Raw genomic sequence first — 14,488 nt, 5'->3', positions numbered from 1 at the left:
AATTGTACTCTTATTTCAGTGGTTACCAAGTCCCTAAAAGTGCTGGTCTAATATGGAAACATAAGTCCTCATAGGATATGTGATTGTTTCTAATTACTTTTGGAATACCTACACTATTCTCTTCCATATTTTAATCTACAACAAGTTTCTTGATGGTGGTGGTGGTTTTAGTTTGGACTAGAGGAAGAGAATTTGTAAGAAAATAAGCTCATATAGGCAAGCAAGCAAAGGAGTGAGGCCTCACACATGCAGGAAACTGAAGTGCACTCATTGCATTGGCCTGGCTGACAGCCAGGAGACAAAAGACACTGCACGTGCAAGTCCATATAGGAGAGATTCTGTGATGCTACACAGAAATCTTGACACGAACAGCAGAAACACAAAACACAGTGGTCAGAATAGTGAAAACTTGTGCTCTGGAGTCCTTCAACAGGATGACAGCAGTTCTACCACTGTGTCATAAATGTCTCCTTTATTCATAATTCATCTATTAATTCATCGCAATTTTAACTAGTAGGAAAGAAGAAGTTCATGCATTTCCAGTTTTTTTTTTATTGCTTTAGCTCTAGAAGATCCTTTCAACTTCCTCATATCCAGCTGCTGTCTGGATGGTGAAGACATTAACCTGACTTTACATCTTCTTTCTGTTATGTTTTAATAGGAATGAATATATAGAAAGGCCTGTATTCCAGTCTGTAAACTCATGACTGATGTGCTGTAATTATTGTAACATAGTAAAAAAAAAAAAATTGCACTTTCCTGACATCAGACATAAGCTCTTGTTACAAACATACACTTTTTATCATAAGAGATTGAACCTCTGAGAGGTTGTCAGAAAAGCTGAAGAGGGAGATATCGCTTTAACCAAATCAGTTCCCCTGACAATAAACCCAAACCTTGGTTAATGAACCCTTGGGATTTACTCAAACCTTGGTGAATGCCACAGTGAAACTCAGGTCAGTTTATTTTCTTGTCCCTTTAAATGTAGCGCCCAGTGCAGATGCTAATAGCATAGACACAAAGTAACTGAATTAATGAAATGTGAGTTTACCTTTTAAGTACCAGTTGAAATTTTCACTGTTTGAGCCTTGGGTTATTTGGACTTAGAAAACTCAAATTCATTGAAACAGTGTACAGTTTTGTGATCAGAATACAAGGGACAAGAAGAAACTGAAAACCGTTTTAAACACTGAGTAGCCTGCCTACGATGATATTTTATACTCTCTGACAACGTATCTGATTGTAGAAATTCTAAGAAGCACTGGGCATTTGAGGATAAAATACAATCAACAATATGAACCCTTACTCACAGTTTTGAAGAGAATGCCTCCAAAGTCCACAAATAAATTTGAGTGAGCCACAGGGCTCCCCAGTTCACCTAGAGGAATTATGTGTATTTCTATAAAAAGGCTGCTTCTTCTCTCCTTGAAATCTGTAACTATGTTACTCTGTCACAACTTTTTTTACCCCACAACTGACTGAGACCTGCACTGCAGAGAAACATTTATCACACAGAAAAGAAAAGAAACAACATGGCTCTGCTGTGAGGGAGATGTTTAGAGTCTGTTACTCAGTCTCTGACTTGGATAAAGAAAGGAAGTAACGAATCTGCAAGACCTTAGACAGTTTCTAGCTGGTTCTTGGCAGCTGGCTCTCAGTGTTCTGCTCCACGACCGGGTGGTAGAAGCTTGAGTCATTACTTCCCCCATCTTTCAGTTTTTCAGGAGGAGAAGGAAGTACAGTTTTGATTCATATCTCTCATTTTTTACCTTGTTAGCAATATTGAATCAAAGAAAACACTGATGTGAGAGCATTGTTACAAAGACCCTTCTTACCTGTGAATCTTCTGGATATAACATTGTGTGGGATTAAAGAGACTCCAGGGCTCTTGAAACTCACACCACATTAAAATAGAAATCGGGGAGCAGCTGTGTATACCCATGTGGAAGAATTCACCTGTGACATAAAGTAAACCCTGATTTAAAGTACCTGACTTTGTTGTTCAAACACACACTAATGAATTGGTTCTTCTGGTATTGGCATCATGTAAGCAGTGGTTCTCTATCCTTCTAAAGCTTTGAACCTTTAGGACAGTTCCTCATGTTGTGGTGACCCACAACCATAAAATTATTTTTATTGTTAATTCACAATTTTAATTTGTTACTGTTACAAATCATAATCCAAATATCAGTGTTTTCTAGGTTTTAGGTGACTCCTGTGAAAGACTCTTAGACCCCTAAAGGGATTATGACCCAGAGTTGCCAATAGAGTTCCTAAGAGATGGGAAAGACGCACTTAATATATAGGAATATGACAGTTGTTAGTCTATGCACTGGTTAGTTTTTGTTTGTTTGTGTTGTTATGTTTTGTTTTTTGTTTTGTTTTGTTCGACTTGCCACAAGCACAATTCATCATGGAAGAAGAAACCTCATTTGAGAAGGTCCCTCCATCATCTTGGCATGAAAACGAGGCTATGCAACATTTTCTTAATCAATGATAGATATGGACGGACCCAGCCCACTGCAGGCAATGCTACTCTTGGGCAGGTACGTGGTCCTGTGTATATAAAAAAATCTCTTGGGCAGGTACGTGGTCCTATGTATATAAAAAAGCAAGGATGAGCAAGTCATGGGTCAAGCCAATAAGTAGCGTTCTTTAAAGGCCTCTGCTTCAGTTCCTGCCTCCAGGTTCTTGAGTTGAGTTTCTGTCGAGTCTGCTTTGTGATAGACTGTAAGCTATTAAAGTGAAATATATCCTTTTCTTCCCACGTTGTGTTTGCCTTTGAGCTATGACAGTAGGAAACAAACCAGATATGGCCATGGAAGATCTTAAACATATTGTTCTTCTATAGCTACTCTCTGTGCTTTGTTCCTGTGTATAAAATATTCTCAGTAACCTGGAGGATGCCTCTCTAAGAGAAATAATAAGCAAACAGAAAAAAGCATGTCATACCATATCAATCATATGTGAAATTTAAAAATATTGAACTCACAGAAATAGAGAATAGAATGATGGTTATGAGGGCTGAGGGCTAGAAAGCTAGGGGCAGGAGCAACAGCAGTCAAGAGGTCTAAGACAATGTTACCTAGGAGGGATACATTCTGGAGGTCTATTATATAACACAATAGTTATTATTGATATTAATGGAGCATGTTTTGAATATTTATGAACAATCATAATTTTCTTGTTACAGAAAAATGATAAATATAGGAGGTAAAAATGTAAGAAATATATTAATCCCTTGGCTTAACATTTCATAATACACAGATGTATTATGTTATCACTTTATTATTTTTACCTTAATAAACTAGACAAAAAGAAAATGTTTCAAATATATGTAGTATGTCTAATTTGATCTTTCAGTAAATATACATTCCTGGTCTTGTGCTCTCAAGAGATAGGTTAGACATCTTGGGAAATAAAAAGATCATTTTAACAAGGAGTTACAAAATCAGTGGAGGCTGCATTCGGTGCTCTGTACTTCCATCTTCTATTCCAAGGTATAAATTTTCCTAGGCCAAATCTAATTACCCCAGCTGTGTGAAAACAAAAACTCAAAGATTAAGTAGAAAACCTTTCTTCCTTAAGGCTTGGCTTGACCCTAGTGAACAATAAATTCTTCCACCATTTTAAGCACTCTCTTTGATCCACTTGGACCTGAGGATAAGACATCACTAAACCAGAATAGCTTTCAGATCACAATTTTGAAACATCTGTGCAAACGTTCTCTCTCTCTCTCTCTCTCTCTCTCTCTCTCTCTCTCTCTCTCTCTCTGTAGGAGCAGCTTCGATCTTCGGGTAATTCTCAATACATCATGTTCTCAAGTCTTCCTCTGCCAGCCCAGAGACGATCATGGTTTCCAGAGCACCCTTTAGAGTGTCCACTTGGTTTATCAGATGACAGTTAAGTCATTTGTGTTGACAGAGAAGCATGGTGCCAAAGCAGACATTCTTACACAACTTGACCTCAGGGCTGATGTGCACATCTTGGAACCAGGCAGCTTAAGATGCTTGGAGCTGAGAAATGAAAACAAAGGATGTGGTCTCTCTGTGGCTTCCTGACCTCAGCGATCTGTGTGGTTTCCATGATTGTAAATTATCTTGAAAGAAGCAGAGTTTTAGGGGGCAGAGAAGCTGTTTTGAGCAGGAGGCAAACAATGAAGGAATTAAGGAGGCAAAATGAAAAGAGACTTGCTGTGTATCGCTCTTTAAATTTGGTTATGTTATTTTTTTTTTCTTCTACAGGTCACCTATTGGCTTGGCAAAAAAATGAATTGCGGGCTGTGGAATATCAAGGAAGTGAGATCTGCGAGGCCCAGCTGTGCTGCTGCAAACCATTCAATTACAGCACAAATAGGCTCCTTGCATATTAGGGCAGTGCAACATTTGCTTTCCAGCCAGTGGGCGTGCTGAAAGAAAGCTCTCTGCTCTGTCTGATAAGGAAGTGCGCTTCCTGTGTCTCTCTAGAGACAAAAAAAACCTTAAACATTTAGCCAGCCCCAGAAACCTCATACTTCCACTTCCTAATTTGAGACATAGGACTTGCTTTTTGTAAAAGCTACTTTTGAGACAAAGGCTTCTTTGGTTTATTTGGTCTTAGCATAGAAAAAACAGAAAGTGACTTTTGGCTTCCATCTCTTTCCAACACCATAATAAGACATACCTTGAATTATCAGAACCGAGACACATTATGTCATTCAGCTAACTCTAGGTGACTATGACTATTTTAATAGTAATACGCTTTTATCACAAGCTAATTCCATCACCAAAACAGAGATATTAGTCTTATATTATAATAAACAGGCATGATTCTCTCCAGCACCATCCTTCATTCTCCATGTGTGAGAAATTTCCCTCTTTGTGGGTACTGAGGAAGTAAAAACCGTCTCCAATGAACAAAAGCCGATTTCTGAATGTTCTCAAAGCCAGGCTACAGGCAGCAATCTTGGGCTTTGTCCGTAAGAGGCTATCGTGGTCTATGCTGATTTGTGAGCTGAGAATGAAAGGTCTATGAGGTTATGGTAACAGGAGTTTTCTTCTGCCCCAGCGGCATAAATATCACACACGGGATATGAGCTCGGTTATGGTGATCTTGATGTTGACTGAGGACCATTTCCGCTTGTGTTGAGTTGGCCATACAAAATGAACTGAAACCCTAGCTTATGCCTCCCACTTAGTTAATTCTGTATCTGCTCAAAAAAGTGTGATGTGCTGTTTACAAGGAAAATCTTGACCAAAACTAGGCTGAAACCTGTTTGTTTGTTTGTTTGTTTGTTTGTTTGTTTGTGAGACAGGGTTTCTCTGTGTAGCTCTGACTTCCCTGGAACTCACTCTGTAGACCAGGCTGGCCTTGAACTCAGAAATCTACCTGTCTCTGCCTCCCAAATGCTGGAATTAAAAGCGTGCACCACCACCGCCTGGCAAACTGAAACCTTCTTAATTTGGATGTGAATCTCTTTCTCAAGCTCCTCTCTTCCCTCACCACCTTTATCTCTCTCCTGCCTCCTTTCTGCTCTCCTCCCTTCCATCTTAGCCTCCTGCTTTGCCTATGACCATTCCTCTCTCCCATCCAGTGCTCCTTCCCCATTTCCTTTACTCTTTCTTCCCTGACCTCTTTTATGTGTACTATGTTCCTCCCTCCTCTCTCATCCTTCTCTTGCCCCCTTTTCCTGCTGAACCATCCACTTCCCATACTTCTTTTCCCTTATTATTTTACCTCTTACTTTCCAGTCATTTTTAGTGCTCTTATCACTAAGTGGCAGAAATAGAATTCCACTCTAATTTATTTTAGTTGAAAAAAAAACAAAGACTGGACAATTTTAACGCTTTAAAACTACTTTTAATTGAGTGTGTGTGTGTGTGTATGTGTGTGTGTGTGTGTGTGTGTGTGTGTGTGTGTGTGTGCATGTGCCATCTTGATGCCAGGAGTCTAATTCAGGTGGTTGAACTTGGGAACAAACGCCATTATGTGCTGAGAACTCCCACCTGTCCAATATTGGGCAATGTAAAGCAAATTATTTAAAGTAGCCAGAATTCCTTAGGGTGCCTCAGCAGTGGTAAACAGTCCCAGGACAGTTACATCATGTCTTTTAAACAGTGACTTAATATGTTGTCTAGAGATAAATGTGCTGCATACTAAACTCTAGTCAGAAATAAGAAGTGTATAAATATCTCTCATATTTCTGATTTCCAATTGCCATGGTAGCTGTGTATTTGTATCAGTCCATGGTCATTTGGCCTGTGTAGTTAAAAAGCAACGTGAAAACAGTTGAGTGGAGACTTGGGAAATTATCTCCATATCTCAGTCAAGTAAGACAACTTTTCATTTGATGGCTCAGCATTCAGCTTTTTATAATTATCCAGAAAATATAATTTTGTAATTCACTTTCTGCTTGAATAAGAAGATAAGTTCATAAGTTACTTTTTGTTGCTATGATAAAGCAACAAGGGATAAGAGGATAAGAGTGTTACTTTAAAGTATCATTATAAATCTATTTAAAAATATTTTTATTAAATAGAGTTAATTTTTTGTAATTTTTTTTCTTTTTCAGACCTTGCTTCTCTCGACTTTGGCCATGAAGACTCCATCAAGTTTATTGTTATGTATTTTTTTAATGTCACTATGTTGCCTTTAATAATTTTTCCACATTCAGTAACAACAATATGTTCCAAATTAATCTTGTTCGTTTTCTTCTTCCAGACCTGAAATCAGCAGTTTCCCAAGGAGCCTTGGATCCTTTTAATGGGTAATATATTTCTTGTAAACCACAGCCTGGTTAGCAAGAGTATTCATTGTTTTTTGGTATTCATTGCTTCGAGGGTTTTAGTGGAATAAGTGAGAAAATATGTATTTTTAAAAAGTAAATATTATTTCTAAGCTCAGGCTGATATTCTCACCAGTGCACACAAAGAACCCAGTGTTTCTACTGCCTTGGTTTCTGTATTTTATTAAGTCCTTTCCATTTTTCTTGAAATATCTTTGTTCATGAAAACATTAACAAAAATCATATATATGAGACATATATAAAGTATATATGTCTCAAACTGCCAATATTAATATTTCCACAGATAAAAATTCTACTGAATCATTTAGAAGTCTCTGTGGTTTCTCGTTTTATCCCAAGACTGTACAGTCAAAATGCTGAGGTTTAAACTCAATTGAAACGAAGCCTCCCTGTGGCTGCCCCTCCTGATGCAGCTGGCATAGATCATTTGTCTAATGCTCTTTTCAACTTTGGTTTTAGGATTGATTGTGATATATGCTTTATGTTGTAGCTACTGCATGGCTACAGTCAGAACGATAAGGTACATTTGGCTTCAGAGAAATCTTTTCCATCCCTTATCCTCTCACGTCCCTCCATCCTTTATGGGTAACATGATAATTAAGTTTTAAGTCCATATTAAAGAGAAACACTAATAAAGTCATAAATGTGTGATCACAGGCCAGAGACACAGTGGGTAAAGGGTCTCGGTGCTGAGCCTGACAACCGGAGCTAAATCTTTAGTACCAGAATGAATAAACGAGTGAATCAACTCCCACAAGTTGCTCTGATCTCCACATCTATTGCCACCTCAGGCTGTCTGCCTTACTATAGACCTAGGAGCAAAAGAGCAGGCCTTGGTGGGCTAACCTCTCTGAATTAACAAGACAACATATGTCAGGTTTTCTGTCACAATGACAGGCAAAGTAATTAATACAGGTTTAAACTTTCCAGATTTGTCAGGAATGTGAAAGAAGAGAATGTTTTAATTGTGTGTGCGTGTGCGCGCGCACGCATGCGTGCACAGGCACTCGTGTGTTACAGTATGCTTGTAGAAGTCAGAGAACAACCTATGAGACTTGGTTTCCCCTGTGTCTCAGGGATTCAACTGAGGCCATCAAGCTCAGCAGAAAAGTGTTTTATCTCACTGAGCCATCTTGCCAGCCCTAAAAGAATATTTTTAAATTAATTTTAACTGATTCATAAAGTCATAAAAATGCTATGTGTTAATTAGTACCATGTGATGCTTCAGCACATATATATTAAATGTATTTATATATATGATATGATGCTTAGACTAAGTTAAACAATAGTTATCATCAAATATTTATATTTTCTTTATGGGAAAATGCTCAATGAATATACAATATTTTTAAAGCATAAAGTTCAACAGATAAACAGATGTAAATGCTATATAAAACATATCACTCCTAAAGCTTGTATCTTTGATGGCTCTTAAGGCATCAAAAAGTGTTCAGTATCAGTCAATTTGGGTTTAAATAGTAATTTTACCAACTCCTTTTATAGGTAGATTTGGACTAAGAGCAGTCATTTCCTTCTAGGTCTTTGATAGTTGAGAGACTGTGCCAAAGACAACCTCTGACTCAGACTAAGCACATAGCAGATATTGCCTTATATCTCTATCCTGTTCTACAATTCTGCAACATAAAACTTTGCACTTGGGATCCATATGACCACATACTAGGGGTAGCCATTTTCCATGAGCTGATGAGCAAAATGCATGTCTATAGCTTAGCAAAAAAGGACTGAGGAATTCTTCAATGGAGAGCCACATAGGTTGAGTACGTCCTCGTTTATCTTATTTCTCTCTGCAGAGATGTTTTCTCTGTTCCCTCTCCTCCCAACGTCCACTTTGCTCAGCACTCAAATGAAACACATACATTGCTCTACTGGAAACTATAACTTTGGGTTCAGGTTAATAAGAAACATTACAAGGTAATACAGGCTTCCACCAGTCTTTTATATCCTCGGTTTGAGAAAAGGTAAGGCACAAGCAGCCACACACAAGGGCACAGTGGATATCACACAATGTCTACCAGAACGCTAAAGCCATAACCCATTACATTTCGCCACATGTGTAGTCAGAGATTAAGTGTATGAAGACCACCTCAGCTCAGTAGAGATAACTTTCAGCGTAAGAACCTATCTCCATTCATAGCTGGTGAGTCATGGTTCTTCTTCCTTGTATGAATTCAAATGTCTGGTCCAGTTCTCAATAACTCAACACACTCATTTCTATATTAACATGGCAAGAAATAAATTCTTTTTCCAGAACATATTATTCTGGTTAATTTTCATTGCAGACTTGATTAGAATTAAAATGACATAGGAGACATAATCGTGGGAGTGTCTGGGGAAGTATTTCCAGGGAGTTTTAATTGAATGTGGCTCAGTTCATCCCATGAACTGAGATCTCAGAATGACTATAAAAGAAAAAGGTGAAGGTCCGATGGGTACTACATTCATCAGTTCATACTTCATATGGAAGCAACATGGCAAACTGCCTTATGTTCCTGTGACTATGCTGTCCCACCATTAAGAACCTGTATCCCCTCTTAAATCAATACATTATTTTTCCTTTAGTTTGTTTCTGTCAGATACTTTCTGCAACAATGGAAAAATAATGTTTTATTAAATAATTTAATATTATAATTCTATCAATGTACATTTTCACATTTATCTTGGGTATGCTATACCTTTAAGTCCTTGAGTAGTTGGACCATGGAAGGGAGCCCAAGAGTCAAATGTTTCCAAGACTAGAGGAAAAGTCATAAAATTGGCCATTATCTCTTGCCACTTGAAATATATTGAAAGTAATATGATAATAAAAAACAGTGGGTTACACACAGTGAAAATTAGTTCATCTAGTAAAATGCTACTTTTACTTAACCACTTATAGTTGTTTATAAGAAAATATCATTTTAGACTTTTAGAGAAGGAAAAATGAATTAAAATATTTTATTCTAATGGTCCAGTTCTATATCCTGACAATTTAATTACTTGCTACTTGCCTTTGTGAAGGATAATAGCCCCAAACCTCTATTCTTTTTTTTAAATTTATTTATTTTTTTCAAATCGTAATTTTTACTCATTCACACAGGGGTTATAAACACAAAAAGGCAGGACTTGGGGAAGGGGATGATACTGGAGAGAGGGTGTTCAGGGGGAATACAGATATCTTTCAGAACATGGTATCTGCTGGGTGAAGGTTCAGGGGACAGTTCACTATGACTCTGCCTATGATTCACTTGTCCTTATCTAAGTTGGTATTATCTGCCAAGGCTACCTATCTACAAGGTCTATGACTCCTCAGGCTTGTAAATTTCCACAAAAGCTGCCTGTTTACAATAGCTTATAACCATCTGTTTCAATGTTTTTCCACAGAGACCCAACACTTGGTGTTAGTATACATGTATGACAGGCCTATTGCTGATTTTAGGCCTATGTCTGATTTTAGGCCTTCAGTGTAAAAGCAGGGCTGCGCCTAACATCTCCTCCTTCTCTTTGGATAGAAGGGCTGTGCAGATTCTAATCTTGCGAAGGCAGGGATAGAGTTCCGACCTCCAGTACTTGAAGGGGACCTTGTACTGGCTCTGGTCCTTCTGTCGTTGTCCAGTGAGGCATGAGGGCCATACCCATCCCGATGTCTTTTTCCTGGAGAGGGGATACTTTTGACATCAACCCCTATGCAGTCAGGCTTGTCCCTCAGGGAACCCAGAGAGATATTTTTAACTTTTATATATATTCTCTTGCAGTGCTTAGCCTCGCAGCCTAAGCAAGATTGGATCGCCAGTCAGAGGGGGTTCTGGGTGGCCTCTCTCTGCTTGGTCTAGGGGCGGAAGTCCAAACTTTTAGGTAGGGTGAAGAAGGGTTACAACCCTGGATAGAGTAACAACCTCATCTTGAGTCTCGTGGTCCTTCATAGCTAACTTATGATAATGTATCTGAATAGGTTTTGCTACCAAATTATTTATCTGTTGTTTCACAGAGTTAGCCAGCCTATTTGATGCCCAGGGACCAGAAGAAATACGCAAAAATAACCCAATTAATGGTCCCAAGATGGGAGGAAGTAGGGTTGACAACCATGGAGAGGCTGAAAACCAATTCTTGTACCTGCACTCATCTTTTTCTTTCTCTCTCTGACTTTTCTCAGGGCCTTCTCTGACCTTTTTCATGCTCTCTTTAACCATCCCTGTCTTGTCTATGTAAAGGCAATGTTCTTCTTTAAGTACTATACATAGTCAAGAGCTGTACACAACCTTTTCTATTGTAATAGAGTAAATCAAGTCCAATAAAGATCTTTGTGATTTTTGAAGGTCTCTTCAGACAGTGAAACGAGGGATTTCTTCAGATTAGTGATGTCAGTCTCTAGCTCTTTGATGTTCTTGTCAATGGCCCTTAGAAGGTCTGAGTAGTATAAGTCCGGAGGCCAGCATCTGGATTAGAACTTCTAACAGCAGATATCACAGGTGATTCATTTTTACCTGGAAAGGAAAAAGAAGGGAATTCTCAGGGAGATTTCTTTTCCCTGGAAGTCAATTGTTATTAATCTTATTTATGATTGGGCCTGGCTTTGTGGGGGTATCTATTTGTTTCATTAATCTTTTTGATAGCCAGTTAGCTGTGCCTTCTGTGGTATCAAAGAGGCATATCAATACTTGGCCCCATAAGGGAACTGAGACTGGGCCATTCTCTTTAAGGGTAAGAGGGTCCTTCCCCATAGCTGTGGCATAGTTTTTATTGGTCTCGGTGATGCCAGAGGCAGTCAGCAGCAGATTTGCCATGAGCTTTCAGTTTTAGAGAGTTAAAAGTGAACAAGGCATAATGGAGAGTATTTCAGGAGGACTCCTTCCGGGGGGTACCATTCCCCCTCTTTTGTTTTTAAAGCCAATTTTTCAGAGTTCTTGTAAAATCAGGGCAGAAGCGCCAACAGCCACTCCTTCCACACTCAGAGAGTCATGAAGACACTATTTAAAGAAATATAAATCTATATTAATAATCTCTTTTATCAAAGGACTGTTGTAGCACAGCTGAGAACTAATCATACTATATAATATATCGATAAATAATAGCTTTTTCTACATTTGTGAGATTACTTCTCTTTTGTCAATTAACTGTTGAGGAAAATTAGGATTTAAATCTCTCTTGAGAATATTAAACTTAATATTAGAGACTTAAATTCTTTTGTGGAGAGCTTAAAATAAGATCGTAGCCAATTAGCATCTCCTAGAAACATTTGAAAATAATTTGAAAACTCTTTTATTTTTCAGACCCTTTATCTGTTTTTTTTTTAATTGGCTATTTAAGTATTTACCTTTCAATGTTATCTCCTCTCTCATTCTCCCCCAAAACCTCTTATCCCATACCCCCTCCTCCTATTTTTATGAGGGTGTGCTCCAAACATCCTCCCAGTCCCATCTCCCTGCTCTCGAATTCCCCAACACTAGGGAATGCAAATTTCCGGGGACCATGGCCCTCCACTTCCACTGATGTCTGACAAGGTCACCCTCAATTACCTATACAGGTGGAGACATGAGTCCCTCCCTTTGTGCTGTCAGGCTGGAGGTTTAGACTTTGGGAGCTCTGGTTGAAACTTTTGATACTCCTTCTAAAAAGGACCAAAGCACCCACCCTTTGGTCTTCCTTCTTCTTGAGTTTCATGTGGTCTATGCATTGTGTCTTAAGTATTGTGGGCTTTTGGGCTAATATCCACTTATCAGTGAGTGCATACGATGTATATTCTTTTGTGATTGGGTCACCTCACTCAGGATGATATTTTCCAGCTCCATTCATTTGCCTAAGAATTTCATAAACTCATTGTTTTTAATAGCTGAGTAGTACTCCATTGTATAAGTGTACCACATTTTCTGCATCCATTCTTCTGTTGAAGGACTTCTGGGTTCTTTCCAACTTCTGGCTATTATAAATAAGGCTGCTATGACCATAGTGGAGCATGTTTCCCTGTTGTATGTTGAAGCATCTTTTGGGTATATGCCCAGGAGTGGTATAGTTGGGTCCTTAAGTAACACTATGTTCAATTTTCTGAGATACCGCCAGACTGCTTTCCATAGTGGTTGTACCAGTTTACAATCCCACCAACAGTGGAGGAGTGTTCCTCTTTCTCCACATCCTCGCCAACATCTGCTGTCACCTGTGCTTTTGATCTTAGCAATTCTGACTGGTGTGAGGTGGAATCTCAGGGTTGTTTTCATTGCATTTCCCTGATGACTAGGGATGCTGAGCACTTCTTTAGGTGTTTCTCAACCATTCGAGCTTCCTCAGTTGAGAATACTTTGTTCAGCTCTGTGCTCCATTTTTTAATAGGGTTCTTTGATTGTCTAGAGTCTAATTTTTTCAGTTCTTTGTATACCTTGGATATTAGCCCTTTATCACATGTAGGGTTGGTGAAGATCTTTTCCCAATCTGTTGGTTGCTGCTTTGTCCTATTGACTGTGTCCTTTGCTTTACAGAAGCTTTGCAGTTTTATGAGGTCCCATTTGTCAATTCTTGGTCTTAGAGCACAAGCCATTGGTGTTCTGTTCAGGAACTTTTCCCCTGTGCCCATGTGTTTGAGGCTTTTCCCCAATTTCTCTTCTATTAGTTTCAGTGTAGCTGGTTTTATGTGAAGGTCCTTGATCCACTTGGAATTGAGCTTTGTACAAGGAGATAAGTATGGATCAATTTGCATTTTTCTACATGCTGACCTCCAGTTGGACCAGCACCATTTGTTGAAAATACTCTTTTTTCCACTGGATGGTTTTAGGTCCTTTGTCAAAGATCAAGTGACCATAGGTATGGGGGTTTATTTTCTGGGTCTTCTATTCTATTCCATTGATCCTCCTGCCTGTCTCTGTTCTAATACCATGCAGTTTTTGTCACTATTGCTTTGTAGTACACCTTGAAGTCGGGATGGTGATTCCTTCAGAAGTTCTTTTATTGCTGAGAGTAGTTTTCGCAATCCTGGGTTTTTTGTTATTCCAAATGAATTTTAAGATTGCTCTTTCTATCTCTGTGAAGAATTGAGTGAGGATTTTGATGGGGATTGCATTAAATCTGTAGATGGCTTTTGGCAAGATAGCCATTTTTACTATATTAATCCTTCCAATCCATGAACATGGGAGATCTTTCCATCTTCTGAGATCTGTTTCGATTTCTTTCTTCAGGGGCTTATAGTTCTTGTCATACAGGTCTTTTACTTGCTTGGTTAGATTCACACCAAGGTATTTTATATTATCTGTGATTAAGATACTGCCCAAGTTAAAGCTCCTGGGAGGCCCTCTACCTCTGTGTTTTGTGAGGTTGGGTACATAGCTGCTGCCTAAGATCTGCTCCCCAAACCTCTATTCTTATCTGAGTTACTAGGAGCATTTTTAACGTATTATGGAAAGCTATAAAGTCAGACCAGAACTCCTGTAGTGAGTATTTAGGAGCCTTTCCTTTTTTAAAATTTTGTTTTATGTTATTTTGGCTTCAGACACTAAAATGACCTTGCACTAGGACAGGGAAATAGGCTCAGATACTTTCGTCATTCTGATAGGTCCTTAGAAACAGTTATCATGGGAGTGTGCACATAATTCGGTTTAATGCCTTGCTTTTTCTTTGACTATTTGTGTTTATTGTCTTGTTTGTTCCTTGACTATTTGCATCTATTGTATTGCTAGACCCTCCTTGAATTACATGCTAGACCATGCATGTAATTCAAATGGT

The sequence above is a fragment of the Grammomys surdaster genome, unplaced genomic scaffold (genome assembly GCF_004785775.1).
Source record: "Grammomys surdaster isolate TR1022 unplaced genomic scaffold, NIH_TR_1.0 139, whole genome shotgun sequence".
Taxonomy (NCBI): Eukaryota; Metazoa; Chordata; class Mammalia; order Rodentia; family Muridae; genus Grammomys; species Grammomys surdaster.
This window is presented reverse-complemented; position numbering follows the sequence as displayed.